Source organism: Bos taurus, chromosome 2, assembly GCF_002263795.3.
Source record: "Bos taurus isolate L1 Dominette 01449 registration number 42190680 breed Hereford chromosome 2, ARS-UCD2.0, whole genome shotgun sequence".
NCBI classification, from domain to species: domain Eukaryota; kingdom Metazoa; phylum Chordata; class Mammalia; order Artiodactyla; family Bovidae; genus Bos; species Bos taurus.
The window spans coordinates 133,757,795-133,770,672 of NC_037329.1; the positions used below are offsets into that span (position 1 = coordinate 133,757,795).

Below are 12,878 nucleotides of genomic sequence, written 5' to 3' on the forward strand. Positions count from 1 at the left end.
CCACTCCGGTACTCTTGCCTGGAAAATCCTGTGGAGGGAGGAGCCTTGTAGGCTGCAGTCCGTGGGGTCGTTAGGAGTCCGACTCGACTGAGCGACTTCACTTTCACTTTTCACTTTCATGCATTGGAGAAGGAAATGGTAGCCCACTCCAGTATTTTTGCCTGGAGAATCCCAGGGACGGGGGGGCCTGGTGGGCTGCTGGCTATGGGGTCGCATAGAGTCCGACACGACTGAAGCGACTTAGCAGCAGCAGCAGCAGTTGGTCAGAAAAATGGACTCCTTTCTTCTGATAGGTGGAGTAATATTTGTGGAGTACGTGTGACATGCCAAGCCTGAGTTGCACACTTGGCCTACGTGCCTTATTGTGACGATCTGTAAGTTACGACACATGAAGTGCTTTGGAGCGTGCCTGGCATGGAGGCAGTGCCTGTTGCTGTTGATCATGATCGTCACTGTCACCCGGTTCTAAACTTCACCGGCGGATAGCTGGTATTCCGAAATTCAGACGAAGAAACTGAGGTGTAGTAGTCCGAGTGGAGCTGCCCTGCAAACCCAGATTTGCAGACCCCTCCAGTGTGGAGTGGGATTCCTGGACCTTCGCCCTCTCAGTGACACCTGTCCTCAGAGCCCTCTTCTGCACCCCCTGGGCTTGGTGGAGGAGGCGGGCTGGACACAGATCTTGCCCCAGAGGGGCTCACGGTTGGGTGAGCTGTGCTTCTACGGACCCATGTGTCCACCTCCCTCTCAGAGTGGGCAGCTCTGGCCCCAGTTTGGGCTTTGTTTGCCTAACCCCTAGGACCGATCAGTTACGTCTCCCCTGCTCAGCTGTACCTGTCCCGAGTTAATCAGTGTCCCGAGGAACGGGACGGGGTGCCCTGGGCGCGGATGCGTTTCAGTGCAGCTGTGTGTGCTCTGTGGTGGTGGCTGGGGGAATAGGGAAGAGGACAAGGACGAGGACTCTTTTTCCAAACTGAGGTTGGGGGCCCTGCTCGCTGCATCCTCAGCGCGGCCTCATCTGCAGGCCTTTCCCTGCATTCTGAGACCACCCCTCTCAGACGCTGATGGAAGCCACATAGGTCCACGTGTTTACTGAGTATCTCTGTGGTGTGCTAAACGCTGTAGGGAGGGGCACCCAGGATGGGAGCCTCCCAAGAGTTTTCAGTTTAATGGAAGAAAGCCTTAGACATAAAAAAAAAACAAACTAAAAAGCCCTCTAATGTCTGGTATAAAAACACCTCTATTCTGGGGGAGATGGGGGCTGGGGCGGGGTGGGCGGGTTGGATGGAAAGCTCATAACAGCAGTAGTTATCAAGCAATCGAGTACCATAGGCCTGGCCCTGTGCAGATAAGCCCTGTATTATTACCGTTTTTACTGAGGGGAAACTTATCTGCCTGTTAAAAATGTTGAGACTAAGGGCTACCCTAGTGGCTCAGCAGTTAAAGAATCTGCCTGCCAAAACAGGAGGTGTGGGTTCCATCCCTTGGTGGGGAAGATCCCCTGGAGGAGGACATGGCAACCCACTCTAGTGTTCTTGCCCCGGAAATCCCAGGGATGGAAGAGCCTGGTGGGCTTACAGTCCATGGGGTCGCAAAGAGTTGGACATGACTTAGCAACTAAACAACAGCAATAAAATTACCCTCTGTCTGACTCCAGGCTCATGCCTCCTGAGTGGAGAAAAAGCATTTTGCAACCAGATCTGCTGGCTCAGGTTACCTCTTTGGATATAGCAGCTGGCTTGATGCCCCAAGACAGGGTTTCCAACCTCAGCAGTATTAACGTTTGAGTCTGATAATCCTTTGTTGTGCGGGCTGCCTGTGTGTTGTAGAATGTTTAGCAGAATCCCTGGCATCTACTCCCTAGATGCTATAGCACCCCCAGTCATGACAACAAGAAAAGTCTCTAGACATCGCCAAGTGTCACCTGAGGGGTACAGTCGCTCCTGGTTGAGAACCACGGTTCTAGAATAGTTTTGGTGTTTGGCCACTTGTTTAATTATTTGACAGAAAGGAAATGACAGTCCACTCCAGGACTGTTGCCTGGAAAATCCCATGGACGGAGGAGCCTGGTAGGCTACAGCCCATGGGGTCGCAGAGTCGGACACGACTGAGCGACTTCGCTTTCTTTCTTTCTTAGCGTATACCTGTGGCATGCCGTGTCTGCATTTATGGAGAAGCAGTTTTAGAACGTTTTTAGTGATAACTCTCGGTGTCCTATACTTGAAATTCTAGTGCTGACAAAAACCGTCTCTTGGGAACCTGGGGTGGGTGATGTTCTGTAGTGTTTCCCTTTTTGCCTGGAGTGCCCGGAATCTCAAAAGTGTTAAACATACTTTTCTTTTTTTAAGTGATTTGTTCAGTCGCCTAGTCATGTCCGACTCTTTGCAACCCCATGGACTGCAGCATGCCAGGCTTCCCTGTCCTTTGCTGTCTCCTGGACATCAGACTCACGTGCGTTGAGTCGGTGACGCCATCCAACCATCTTGTCCTCTGTTGCCACCTCCTCCTGCCTTCAGTCTTTCCCAGTGTCAGGGTGTTTTCCAATGTGTCAGCTCCTCGCATCAGGCAGCCAAGTACTGGAGCTTGAGCTTCAGCATCAGTCCTTCCAATGAATATTCAGGACTGATTTCCTTTAGGATGGACTGGTTTGATCTCCTTGCTGTCCAAGGGACTTCTGAAGTGTTGGTCAGTTATTCTCGTTATTTTACAATATTTATTTATCGGGCTGCGTCAGGTCTGAGTTGTGTCGCGTGGGGTCTTTCATCGCAGCTCACGGACTCTCTAGGTGCCGTGTGCTGGCGTAGTTGCTCTGTGGCGTGTGGGGTCTTAGTTTCCTGACCAGGCATTGAACCTTTGACCCCTAGATTGCAAGGCAGATTCTTAACCACTGGACCACCAGGGAAGTCCCTAAACACACTCTTGACTGTGGGTTTTCTTTTATTTAATTAGTATGAGTCCACTGTACAAAGTACAGATAAAGCAAGAAAAGCTGATGAAGGTAATCTGGCAGCTCGCCACACAGAGGCGACCACGCTGTTACTTTGACGACTAGCCTTTTCGTGGCCCAGGAATACATATGCTTTAGAAAAACAACATAAAAATGGGCTCCTCTGCAGATGCTTTTTTGTAGCTTGCCTCCCTTATATGTCCCCAGGCCCTAGAACTGTGACTGGCACCTGGTCAGCCCTCAGCAAACATTTGGTGAATGAAAGAATGATCAGGTGATTCCTTCCTTGTCAACAGAAACTTATCACAACCAGTCTGGGAGACGATCACAATGAACAGCTGGCCTTTACGGATGGGCCAGCTATGGTCACTCAGGGGTACCATTTACCTTTTATGCGGATGATTTCATTTAGCTCCTCAGCAACCTGTGATGTAGGTGTTAGGCGTTGTCACTCAGTCGTGTCCAACTCTTGTGTCCAACTCTTTTGTCCAACTCTTTGTGGCCCCATGGACTGTAGCCCGCCAGGCTCCTCTGCCTGTGGGGATGCTCCAGGCAAGAATACTGCAGTGGGTTGCCATGACCCCCACCAGGGGATTTTCCCAACCCAGGAATTGAACCCAGGTCTCCCGAATTGGCAGACAGGTTCTTTACTGACTGAGCCACCAGGGAAGCCCCATGATGTACGTGTTACTGTCCCCATCTCACAGACTAAACAACTGAGGCCTGTGCAGTTAAGGAAAACTTGTCCAAGGTGTTAAGCTGGTGAACGCCAGCGCTCCCAACTGACTGCCTTTCTCTCTGCCTTTCTCTCTTTCATTAGCTTTGTCATGGGCGTCCTCTGCAACATCTTTGTTTTTTGTTTTTTTTTCTGAATCTTTTGTTTCTGGTTTTGGCTGTGCTGGGTGTTCGTTTGGGACTCTGGCTTTCCTCGTTGTGGTACTCAGGCTTGGTTGCCCTCTGCCATGTGGGATCTTAGTTCCCTGACCAGGGATGGAACCCAGGTCTGCTGAATTAGCAGGCAAGTTCTTAACCACTGGACCACTAGGGAAGCCTTTGCAGATTCTCTTTGGAAAGAGCCGAGGTACATATTCCTACTTGTATATACATTTGATAAATAAAAGAATTAAACTGGGCACCTAGGAACCTTAGAGTAAGTGCCGGGGTCCAGCCCCGGTGGATCCAGGGAATTCGAAGCGGGACGGCGTCGGCAAGGATCAGGAAACAATTGCTTAATTAAGCGTTAATTAAGGATATAAAGAGTGGTTAAATAAGGATAACTCAGTGAGGAAATTCAGTGGAGAAAAGAGGCTGAATAATTCAGCCAGAAGGTGAGAGAAAGAACGACATGGGGAGACCAAGTTTCGGTGAACAAGGCCCGCACTTTATTTTCCAAAGTAGTTTTTATACCTTAAGTTATGCATAGAGGATAATGGGGGAAGGGGTAGAGTCATGCAGTAAGCCAGGCTTTCTTCCTGCAGACTTATCATATGCAAAGTTTAGGTGATTTGCATCATCTTCTGGCCTGGAGGCATGTTAACATTTTAAGACCCTTTCTTCAGAAAACTTATTTTTCTCTAAAGGTGATTAGTCAGGTGCCACCCTCCAAAAGCATTAGATAAAGTTGCATTCCTACAGGGCAAAGGTGTGGTGGGCTATAACAAGAAAAAGAATTAACTCAAGGGTCCAAGGTTACAAACATTAAAGCTACTACTTACACCAATTATATTAATCAATACACTGCCAGGGACACAGCAGGTAAGGGATATGGAGACTTAGCAGCAAACATTGGCCCAACAAGTGAAAATCCCTTCACCAATACAATTTCTAATCAATCTTTTAACTGCTCAAAGGAATCTGTATTCAGACAGTTTAAGCACCCTTGTCACGCCCAGGAACTTTATTAACTGGAGCTGTAAGTTAACTCTTTTTTTCAGAAAGAGGTGGTGGGGGACAGCCCCCCGTAAAGTCAGAGGTGTAGGTGAGAGCACAACGCAGAAAGTAGGCAGACTCTGGTTTGGGGGGTAGATGCTCGAGGATTTCCAGGGGGACTCCTGAGGCTCGATCCGCCTTTGCGTATGCCGAGCCTCCTTCCTCATGACCTTTGCCACGGGCGGAGTTCCTCACGCTGGCTCCTGGCAATACTCATCCCTTATATACTCTCGTATCAGGCCTCACTGGGTGCCGCGGTCCAGCGGTGACTCGAGCCTGGCCCTCCGACGTTAGGGGGCTCGTGGGCTGGAGTTCGCCTGCAGGAATCCTGGTGCCTTTGGCTGCCAATCAGCCTCTCCGCCTGCCTAGTCTCCCTAACTTCAAAACCACCTACGGCTTGTCCCAGCCGCCTGATGCTGTGCCGGCCAGGAGCCTGGTACGTCCCTTCGTTCCCTGGCCATGCTCTGCCCTTTGGTTTCTCAAGCAGTGCCCAGGTCAGTGCTTCCTGCCTGAGTGTCCTCCTCCGGTGAACCTGTGCTCACTCAGCGCTTGGTGGCCCGGCTGTCCTTGGGCCCAGTGCCCTGCCTGTGGAACGGGAGTGATCCTATCCACAGTCGTGCTGCACCAGGCTCAAAGGGTGTGAGTTTGAGCAAACTCCGGAAGACAGTGAAGGACAGGGAAGTCTGGCGTGCTGCAGCCCGTGGGGTCGCAAAGAGTTGGACGTGACTTAGCAATTGAGCAGCAACAAGAAAGCCCGAGGATTAGAGAGGAAGTGACAGATGGCTTGCGGGGGGCCTGGGACCCAGTGTGTTTTCTGTGAATAAATTGAGTAAAGGAATAAGTAGAACCTCCAGTGATTGGAATACTTGGTTCTAAACTTGTGAAGATCCCCACTCAGGCCGCAGTCAGCACCGGCACTCAGACCTGGGGGGACCCGGCTTCTGGTGCCCTGCAGCTGGCTTGGCACACAGCTGGTGCTCAACAGTTGCTGTTGGAGTGGCCCAGCAACAGCCGGGGTGGGTCCTGGCTCCACCTGTTAGCTGCTGTGTGGCCCTGGGCGGGTTCCTTGACCTCTCTGTGCTGTCTCTTGTCCTCATGTAGAAAAGAAAGATTAATAGGAGCTACCTTGAAAATTGTCCTAGAGAGTAAATGAATTTGTGTGCTAAACCCACTTTGAAGAGCGGCCAGCACTGGGACCTTCCTGGTTGGGGAACTAAGATCCTACATGCTGCATGGCACAGCCGAAAACAGAGCTGAGATGGCAGGGCTGGTAGGCACCTTAGGTCACTCCCACCTCGGGGCGGCCTCTTTCCTGAAGGGAGAAGAGAGGAGGAACCCATCCCATCAGCTGGCCGAGGGTCTCCACCTTGTTGTCGTCGTTTACTCGCTCAGTCCTGTCTGACTCTTTTGTGACCCCGTGGACTGCAGCCCGCCAGGCTCCTCAGTCCATGGGATTCTCCAGGCCAGAATAATGGAGTGGGTTGCCATGTCCTCCTCCAGGGGATCTTCCCAACCCAGGGATCAAACCCAGGTCTCCCGCATTGAGGCAGATTCTTTACCGTCTGAGCCACCAGGGAAGCCCAAGAGTACTGGAGTGGGTGATCTTCCCAACCCAGGAATCAAACCTGCATTGCAGGCGGAGGGTTCTTTACCACTGAGCCACCAGGGAAGCCCTCTAGGCGCTTCTGCCAGAGCGCATCTCCCAGGCCGCATGCTGTCACTCCGAGAGCTGTGACCACGAGCCGTTACTCTCTGAACCTCAGCTTCCTCCCCCAACCCTGTCCATCAAATGGATGTAGTAATAGTTTGCAGGGTGACGTATCTGTAGGGTGATCACTTAGCACCACACGAGGCATGCCATAAATGCTTCAGAAAAGTTCCTTGAAGTTTTCCAGGGCAGCTTATCCTGAGCTTCAGGCACGGCTCTGCACTTTCTCTCAGCTTTCCTCCACCCCCAGCCCCTTATCTCAGTGATTAGGAGGATTGGTCTTATCAGGTCTCAGATAACAGCTGAAAAGCCCAGAAGCTGAAGGAAGGAAGGGCGAATTCCTTTCCAGTCCTCTGCTTGGCCTTGGCTGCCCCCACTCCAGCTCCTGGGGACCTGCCTCCAGGAGCCTGGTCCTGGGACCCTGGTGTCCAGCTGTGTGCTGTTTTCAGGATGTTCCTTGGATGCTCGCTGCAGTGTAGGAACACAGACAGTCCGAGTTGTGTGATGAGGGGTGTCGTCTGTGAGGTGATCTGATAGGGGCCCCATCCAGGCTGGGCAAGGCTAGTATCCCCTGCAGAGGGGGTGAGGGAAGGGGCGGGAAGGCCAGAATGTCAGGATTGCTGCTGACAGTGTGGGAGGTGGGGTGGGGATGGGAAACGAGCCTGGAGGCCTCAGTGGGGATTCGGATTCTTTATTGCAGAAGAAACAAGAAGCCACTGGGTAGTTTTGAGCTGAGCACTTACTTACCCTTTCTCTCTCTGTGTTGATGACGTTTTCATGTTGCTGCTGCTGCTAAGTCGCTTCAGTCGTGTCCGATTCTGTGTGACCCCATAGACGGCAGCCCGCTAGGCTCCCCGATCCCAGGGATTCTCCAGGCAAGAACACTGGAGTGGGTTGCCATTTCCTCCTCCAATGCATGAAAGTGAGAAGTGAAAGTGAAGTCGCTCAGTCGTATCCAACCCTCAGCGACCCCATGGACTGCAGCCTTCCAGGCTCCTCCACCCATGGGATTTTCCAGGCAGGAGTACTGGAGTGGGGCGCCATTGCCTTCTCTGATTTTCATGTTAAAACTATGGAAACTGGTAGCTGCTACCTTTTCAGCTCCTGCCCTGGGTGGGACAGGGGCTGGTTGGGCTTCCGTGGTGGCTCAGCTGGTAAAGAATCCGCCTGCAGTGCAGGAGACCTGGGTTTGATCCCTGGGTTGGGAAGATCCCTTGGACAAGGGAAAGGCTACGCACTCCAGTATTCTTGCCTGGAGAATACTATGGGCTGTATAGTCCCTGGGGTCGCAAAGAGTCGGGCACACGGAGCAACCTTGGCTTTCACAGCCGTTTTCACCTTGTGAGCTCCTGCTCTGGGTGGGCCATGGGGCTTTGTTCCAGTGGTTTCAAGAGGAGCTTGGAGTCAGTGGAGCTGGAGTGGCTATTGCAGTCGTGAAGGTGGAAGCCTATGGTGCCTTGGACCAGGGTGGAGGCCTGGGGTGGCCAGGGTGGAGGCCTGGGGTGGCCAGGGTGGAGGCCTGGGGTGGCCTGGGTGGAGGCCTGGGGTGGCCTGGGTGGAGGCCTGGGGTGGCCTGGGTGGAGGCCTGGGGTGGCCAGGGTGGAGGCCTGGGGTGGCCTGGGTGGAGGCCTGGGGTGGCCTGGGTGGAGGCCTGGGGTGGCCTGGGAGCCCAGGCGCCTCCGCTCCCCGCCAGTTTTCCCCTTTGTACACTTCAGAGCTCAGCATTCCCCGCTGCAGGAGATGTTTTGCTCTTGCAGCCTTTTAGCTCAGATCCTAAAAGGATGGGTGAGTCATCCCATGCAGAGGGTGGGTCAGGGTAGCTGGGGTCTCAGACTCAGGCGGTGAAGTCACCAGGTGAGAAGCGGCACCCCAGGTGGTTAGGGGAAACTGAGTCAAATCCCGACTCTGCCTTATGTTTCTTTCCTGAAGCGGGAGGGCTGAGAGCTGCTCTAAGATGGTCGGGATGGACTCGCCTTTGCATCCCAGAGCCAGGCACCTGCCAGGTGTGATGAACACGTGGGTGGGTGAGACCTTTGACCTCATCTGAGCTATCTCTGCATTCTTGCCTTGTGGGAAAGGTGTATGCTGACGGCATGAATGAGTGAGTAAGTGAGGAACACAGTCTTGCCTGGAAGGGCCTTGCAGATCCTCATAAAAGCCCCGGCTCCTACAAGTGCTTCATTCTGCCTTCCCCTGAGCCAGTGGAAGGGTGCTCGTGTTATCCCTAAGGGCCCGTGAGCCAAGGGGAGAAAAAAAAGGCTTGTCAGGCATTCCTAGATTATTTTTGGCTCTTAGTTGACTCAGGCTCTGAGGCTGATCTTTGAACTAATGTCTGGTCCCTCTGTTACATTCAGACAGATGGACAGTCCAGTGGACAGTGGGGCCAGGGCCTGGACACTTTCCAAACAGCCAGCCAGCCACGTAGGCATGTGATCCTGAGGTCACAGTGGCCCTCTGCCCTGGGGAAGACTTGCCCCGCTTCTGATGTGGCCTGGGGTGGGAGAGCGGGGAGGGAACCATGCTGGTAGCCCGGGTGGGACCCAGGGCTACATTTATTCCAGCAGTGTTTGCTGAGCCCCTGGACGCCTTGGGAGGGTCTGGGAACCAGTTTGCCTTAGAAAGCCTGGCCTGGTGGAGTAAGCATTCTGGAAGACCTTTGCAGTTTCTTAGGAAAACCTAAGAGCAAGACGAGTGAGCAAGGCTTGTCATCCTCACAGTGACCCTGCAGGGAGCATGGGTCCCCCGTTCTTCGGATGAGGAAACAGAGGCCTGCGGCATTTTTACAGTGCAGTGTGGGAATGCAGTGAGGTCTCCAGTAGGTGGGGGGTTCGCCCAAGATGTCTGCTTCCGGTGGAGCCTGTGCTTTTTGCACCGGCCAGGCCCTGGGCTCCAGAGAGGGCTTGGGCTGCCCACCTCCTGGCGCCCGGTCCAGCGTGCGGCGGCGCTCTCCTGGCTTGAGGGGGACAAGGTGGTGGCTGAGTCACTGCTACTGCTGAGTGCCCGGTGGCTCAACTGGTGAAGAATCCGCTTGCAGTGCAGGAGACCCCAGTTCCATTCCTGGGTCGGGAAGATCCCCTGGAGGAGGGAAAGGCTACCCACTCCAGTATTCTGGCCTGGAGAATCCCATGGACAGAGGAGCCTGGTGGGCTACAGTCCACGGGGTCACAAAGAGTCAGACACAGCTGATAGACTAACACACACACACTGCTACTCGGGCCCAGAGAGAGGCATCTGGAACCTTCCAGATGGTGGAGGGTGGGGAAGGGGGAAGACAGTGCCCTCCTCTTTCCTGCCAGGATGCTGAGGCCTGTGGCTGCTGGAATTTTCCAGCCTCTGCAGTCTTCCCCACCGTAGCAGTGGATTTTCCTTCGTTGCGCAGACCTGAAGCTCTGCACCGGTCTCTCTTCAGATCTGTAGGGCGACCCCAGGAGATGCAGGTCCCCCTGTGACACTGAGGGACCTGTGACACCAGGCCGCACAGCTCACCAGAGGCCCAGCTGGCCCCGCGTTGCGTTTCTTCCTATGTTGGGGCAGGGTGGGGCCTGAGGAATGCTCGCTTCCTTGGGTGTGGTGGGTGCAGCTGGGGCTCACGGGGAGGAGAGGGAGGAGAAAGCCCCAGAGCTCATGGGCGGGTGGGGGTGGGGTCCTAGGAGACCGGCCCTCCCCCCACCCCCCCAACCTCCACTGCACAGGCCCCCTCTTGCTGTTCCTGACTTGTCCTCCCTGCTCTGGGCCTTTGCTCTTCCCCCTGCCTGGAACACTCTTCCCAGCTCTTCTCAGACCTCCTGCAGGTGGCCGGCAGAGGTCACCTCCTCCGTGAGGCCCTCCCTGACCACCCCAGCTGAAGTAGCCCCGCCCTCCTCCCTCCTTAGTTATGTTCTTGTCCTTTCAGTCTTGGGCTTCCCTGGTGGCTCAGACTGTAAAGAATCTGCCCACCACGCAGGAGACCTGGGTTTGATCCCCACCCAGGGGATCAAGATCCCCTGGAGAAGGGCATGGTGACCCCCTCCAGTATTCTTGCCTGGAGAATCCCGTGGACAGAGGAGCCTGGCGGGCTGCAGTCCACGGGGTCACAAGAGTCGGACGTGACTGAGCGACCGACACTCGCTTTTTCAGTCACAGTTGTGTTTCTTCTTTTTTTTTAATTTTTATTCTTACTTTGGCTGCACCCCGAGGCGGCACGTGGAGTCTTGGTTCTCCAAGCCCGGACTGAAGCCGCGCCCTCTGCCGTGGGAGCTTAGAGTCTTAGCCACTGGGCCTCCAGGGAAGCCCGAGTGTTCCCTTCTTGCCCGGGTCCCGCACTGGAGGCCGGCTGCGTGCAGTCACAGGGTCACTGTCTCGGTCACTGCTGTCCCTCCAGATGAGCAAGCTGCCTTGCAGCCTGGTGGGGTCAGCGGCGATCTGCGCATACAGCCTGGTGTGATGTCCTTCCTTTAGGCCTCCAGGCCGGGTGTCTGAGCCCAGAGCCCTTCTCGGTGAGAAAGGTAAAAAAGTGCCCGACATTCACAGCCAGACTGTTTGGTTCTCTCGTGCGTAAGCCCTCAGCCTCAGACGCCCTCCCCAGGGGCTGTGATGAGGTGGGCGGGCCAGGCTGCTTCAGACTGCCCAGCAGAGGTCTCTGTGCCCCCCACCCCCGATACCAGGCAGCGCCCGCTTGCCCAGGGAGGAGCTGCTGCCTCTCACCCCACCATGGAATTGCCGCACTTGCTGACCAGAGCCAGCCCCCGCGTCCTTATCCCTCCCCAAATCAGCTGCCGTCACCCCGGTCCTGAAACGGGCTCCCCCTCACACCCCACCCCCGGAGGCCTGCAGACCCTGCGGTCCCTGCGGTGTGCGTGACCGGGAACCAACTGGTCCACCTGCAGGCGTGTTCCTCCCAGGCTCTGCCCATGGGGCGTTGACCGGAGGGAGATAGAGCTGGGTTTTTCTGGACTTAAATCTAGGTTTCTCTTGATCTTGGCCTTGAACGAGTCCCCTTCCATTTAGGACCTAAATCACCGTAAATCACCGCAGGCCGCCGGTGAGGCCCTTCCGGCGCCACCATGGTTTTATCAAAGCTGATGCTCCCTGTGTGTCCTCGAGGGCCTTTGTCATCGCTCTTGCCCTCGTTTACAGCTGGGGAAACTGAGGCCTGGAGGGGAAGGCCTACTGCTGAGGTTCCTCCAGCGCTGGAATGACGGACTCTTTTTGGAAAATTTTAAGGCTGCATTTATTAACAAGTGTTTTCATTTAAGTGTGTGTTATTTTGTATAACGTTTTATATATGTATTTTATATATATATTTTTCATCTAAGTATGTTATATAAAATGGTATTTTTTATATACCATTTTCACCAATATAAGATTATATATACCCATTTTTTAATATTCTCTTCCATTATGATTTACCAGAGATTACTAAATGTAGTTTCCCATGCTGCATAGTAAGACCTTGTTTATCCATTGTATATGTAATAGCTTGGACTTACCTGGTGGCTCAGTGGTAGAGAATCCTCCTGCCTCTGCAGGAGATGCTAGGTCAATCCCTGGGTGGGGAAGATCCCCTGGAGGAGGAAATGGCACCCCACTCCAGTATTCTTGTCTGGAAAACTCCATGGCTAGAGGAGGCTGGTGGGCTGCGGTCCACAGGGTCACAAAGAGTCGGACACGACTGGATGACTGAGCACGCACACGTGGCAGCTTCCATCTGCTGACCCGGCTCCCTCTTCAGCCCTCCCCCAGCCCCCTGTCCCAGTCCATGAAGGGGGTGACCGACCCACCCTGGGGCCCCCAAACACATTAGGGATGGCACCACTGGTGGTCACCGATCAGTGAGGCCATGGGGTCAAGAGTGAATAGGGTCCCCAGAACAAGGAGTCCTTGGCATTCAGTCCCCAGGAATCAGACCCTGAACGCCCACAGCAGCCCTTCCTGTGGCTGTGAGCCGAGCTCAGGGCACCCCTCCGAGTTCACGGCCCTCCCCTTGGGCGTTCTTGCCCACCCGGAACTCACGTCCTTGTGCCAAGGAGCTCTCAGCTGGTTCCCATCCGGATGAGACTGAGCTGTGGTATGTGCTGACTTTGCTACTTAGAGAAAGGAGTAACTTGGGTCTGTTTGGGAGAAAGTCCACCTTGTGGGGAAGTGGAGATTAAGCCTGCTTTATGTGAAAAACACCCAGGCATGGTTCTGTACCTGTGAATTCCAACTTCAAGCAACCGTGTGAGTCTCTGTGGTGATTCTCATTTAGGAGATGGAGACATAGGCTCGGAGGAGGCAGGTCAGGTGTCTGAGGACTCACAGTAGCAGGACCTGGGCTTG

At 54.2% G+C, this 12,878-nt stretch overlaps 1 protein-coding gene across 2 annotated transcripts in view; it reads left to right on the forward strand.

Annotated features, from left to right (window-relative positions):
* ALDH4A1 (aldehyde dehydrogenase 4 family member A1) overlaps positions 1–12,878 on the forward strand; it is a 33,399-nt gene that overhangs the window by 869 nt on the left and 19,652 nt on the right.